Raw genomic sequence first — 4,296 nt, 5'->3', positions numbered from 1 at the left:
GAGGGGGTGGGGGGGGGCACTAAAATAGGGTGATGTGCCATGAGAGAGATGGGGGAATAAACTGAAACAGGGCAGAGAGCGGATAACTTCCTGTGCTCTCTGTCTGTGCTGCACTCTTATCGGTTACACTGTTCCCAGGTATCTCTGTGGACTATACAACACCTCCCCCTATCTTACAAAAAAGAGACAATGGTGCTCCTCTATAGATACAGAACGGTTAGTGAGTGTTGTCAGCCTAGGACAAGAAGTGCATTACTGGCAGGATCACTAGGTGAAAATAAAAGGGGGGGAAATGCCAGAAGAAAAAAACGAATGCAGCAACCAAATCTGAGGTCTGGTCAGCTGCCATTTTGGTTTTTGGGCTTAGATACACTTTAAGTACTTTCTGATAAATCAACGATCTGTTAATGCACAAACATTCATTGCTGCCACTCTGCACCCATGAGGACAGAAGGTATTTTAAGGATTCAACAAAAGTACCACAAATTCTGCTAATCTTACCCAACAAAGTCTACCAGCTGCACCGAGAAGACAGACCACAGACACAAATCTGCAAATCCAGAGAAATATTGGGCTGTTACCTGTCTGGCCAAGGAGTCTCCATCCACTGGAGCCAGGGGGGATGGGAGAGAGACTGAGCTGACCAGCCGGCGGAAATGATTAACTACATCAAAGAGCTCGGCATTGTTTACCTGTCAGAGGCTGCGTGTCACCTGGAGACCTTGTGGGAGCACCTAAAATGTATATACAGAACCACAGGGGAAGATTCTTTTTAAACGGCACAAATTTGTGCAAAAATTGGAACCGGTGTGAAGAACTGGAGAAGACCGTCCATCCCGGGAAAAACCATTCGGAGAGATGCAGCCAAGTCCTCCAAGTCCCGGGAGAGAAGCAGCCAAGTCCTCCAAGTCCCGGGAGAGATGCAGCCAAGTCCTCCAAGTCCCGGGAGAGATGCAGCCAAGTCCTCCACCTGTACCACCGATAAAGAAAATATATATATATCCCAAATAACCACAATATACACTGAGTGGCCAGATTATTATGACCACCCCATCAGTACTTCGTTGGGCCACGAGATGACTCCATGAGATGACTTTGTTGGGCCGCCTCGTGACTCCACAAGATGGTGAAAGGTGATGCGAGGAATCTGACACGGCACTGTTGCCCTTCTGTTGTCTTGTACCAGTCTTGCCACTCTCCGTTCTGCCCTAACATGGACTAGTCGCTGACGGCCACAATTCGCACGTTCAGACCCAGATTTTCGGCTGACAGTCCGGTCTTTAAACACTTTAACAACAGCTGCTCTTGAACATTTACGAATTCTGCTGTTTTGCTGATACTCGCTCCATGGCTCCGAGCGCCAACAATCATCCCCCGTTCCAAGGCTGTTAAATCGCGTTGTTTCCCCGTATCTTCAGAAACAAATCACTTCTACTGTCGTGGTAAACAACCGACTTCCCTATTTATAATGGTCTGGCCCTCTAGCAACTTCAGCGCGAAATTATAGCTAATTTGCCTACAAACGTCAGGTGGTCATAATAATGTGGCCACTCAGTGTATAGCAAAGATAGCAAAGAGGTCCAATGGTTGCAGCATGTCAAACAATGTATTTAAAAGAAATAAAACATATATCACAGACGTGTTTCCTAGTTGTGATGTGTATCTGCTCGAGGAAGGGTTTGCATTGAATCAAAGCTGTTGCAACTTTGAAAGACTTTTGTGTGTTGTGGTGTGTTCTTAAAAACAGGGTCATGTACATCCACAGTGATCTTCAAGGCAAAAGGTTTATAAACTATTCCAAATGCTGATGAAATCACTTACAATGGATGCTGCTTCTTGATGTTTAAAAGTTTTAGTTTCCTGCAGAATGATCTGGTACCTGAGCCCTGGTCCTCCTATCCTGTTTTAGGGTGGCTCCTTTCCCTTGCAGGGTCCTATGGAGCCCCCCTTGTGTGTGCTAGTAAGCTGCGTGTGTCTCTACAAGCACACAGGTAGAGCAAGGCAAGACACTCCCCTCTCCTCCCTCCATCCCTCTACAAGCTAGTAGATAAACAGTTGCTGGAGATTGTGCTGTCTCTTGTGATCTTGCACTGGACAGGAAGTTCAGGGAAGCTGAGATGACAGGACTGTCAGAGGGTTTAATGCTTCTATAATGTTATATATGGAGTGTCCCTTTAAAGTTTCAAATGTTTCATTTTGAACTATTGTTAATGGGTTTTTGAGATTTTGTTGTGTGGTGGTTGATTCTGTTTCATATGCCGATGTCTTAGTGCGCCCTCTAGTGGTTGTATATCAGATAGTGCAGCCAGCACCTTGAGTGATTTTGTGAGCTGCCTGGAGGTCTGTTTCATTTTAAATATATGTAACGTAAGGAAAGCTAGAAATAGTTGTCCACATTCAACTAGACTCCTTCTGCAATGTTGAAGATGGATTGTAGCTTATCCAAGTCACTTCTTTAGTCTGCTCTCAACTGAAGAAGTGGCTCAGATATGCTATGAAACATCGTCACCATTACAGAACAAGGCCAATTCACTGTGACTAACTACTAACCATACCATGGCCTAGATTATGGGGTAGGCAACCTCGGCACTCTAACTGTTGTCGAACTACAAGTCCCATGAGGCATTGCAAGACTCTGACGGCCACAGGAATGACTTCCATAGACAGATGCATGATGGGATTTGTAGTTTTATCACAGCTGGAGTGTCAAGGATGCCAACCCCTGACCTAGATAAATGACATAACATATGGAAAGTTTTGATTGAAATTGAAAGTGTATTTAAAGAGTTTTGTTTTTAGTTAGGATAGATAAGGGGTGTGTAAGACCCCCCGTTTGAGTTTTCATTGCTGTCTGTGCCCAACTGGGGGGATTCACTCTCAATATTTGCTCTAGTGATGGATGTGAGAGAGAGAAATTATAGAACTGGAACAGAGTGAAAATCTTTCAATGGGGACGCCTGTTCCAGCGATAACTAATAGGGAATATCCGCTCCCTTTAAAGAGACCTCACCCTACTTTCCGCTGTGTCTATAAGACAGGAAGTGAAGGGAACCTCCCTTTAAAGAGACCTCCCCCTACTTCCTGCTGGGTCTATAAGACAGGAAGTGAAGGGAACCTCCCTTTAAAGAGACCTCCCCCTACTTCCTGCTGGGTCTATAAGACAGGAAGTGAAGGGAACCTCCCTTTAAAGAGACCTCCCCCTACTTCCTGCTGGGTCTATAAGACAGGAAGTAATGGGAATGGTCTCCAGTGGGACACAAACAGCAAACTAAAAAAAAACACGATTGTGATCATACCCATGCCCTACTTTATACAAAACTTTATGTGATGGAAGAACAGCAGAATCAGAGAGAACAGAAATAAAATTCACCTTTTTCACTTTAGAACGGAGACATTCCAGTAATAGTGGCCGCTGGAGAAGTCAGAGAAGGAGAACAGAACATTTGGGTGGACGCGGTGTTCCTGGTCTCAACAGGTGGTGACAAGAAAGCAAACTAATCCCCAAACAATGTGGGGTCGGCCAGCAAGGTCTACAAATGGTTTCCTTGGAGTCCCTGCGAGTGGAGTGCGAGGAGGGGGGATAATCCGCAGAACAAGCTGCATGGAACCCACCTTCCCCTATCACAGCGAGCCCATGGACCGCCCCGGGTCTGAAAGTGTTTGTACCACAATAATCCCCGTTATGTCATTCTGAGGAAATTCCGGAAAACTGCGTGTTCAAAATAATTACCTTTGTTTCTTTTTACCACTAAAATTAATTTATTATAAGTCTGGACTGGAATCACAGGGCAGAAAATATTATAGGAACTAATTGGACGGAGCGAGCGGTGATATTGTTCCTGTCCAGTATTGTGTGACTGATGAGAGTTAGCGGACCGCGATCACAACTTTCCTGGAAACTCTTGCAAAGCATTGTCCGCTATCTGCCATTGTCTGAATCCTTCCCCATCGTCCACTGAATTGTACTGATGATGATATTTAATGTCATCCTATGTATTATCAATAGCAATTGCAACTTCCTCTTTTCATTGGAGGACTCTGTCCCCGTGTGAGGCTACATCCTGTTTCCTGTGAGTGCTTAGTGCAGGGAGCAGGTCCCATGACATGACATTCCAACAGATTATCATTACACACAACCCAAAAACCCAATGGAAACATTCTTCTCTCCTCAGAGTCCATGTCTGCACCATTCACTGTGTCCACATCACTGCACTCTCTTCACTCCTGTGTCCATACTGCTCTCTGTATGGCTCTCCCCCCACTGTCAACACTACATTCTCTGGCAGCTCTTCCCCC

The sequence above is a fragment of the Nanorana parkeri genome, unplaced genomic scaffold (genome assembly GCF_000935625.1).
Source record: "Nanorana parkeri isolate BGI_ZX_2015 unplaced genomic scaffold, ASM93562v1 scaffold1505, whole genome shotgun sequence".
Classification (NCBI taxonomy): Eukaryota; Metazoa; Chordata; class Amphibia; order Anura; family Dicroglossidae; genus Nanorana; species Nanorana parkeri.
Note: the sequence above shows the minus strand (reverse complement) of the source record.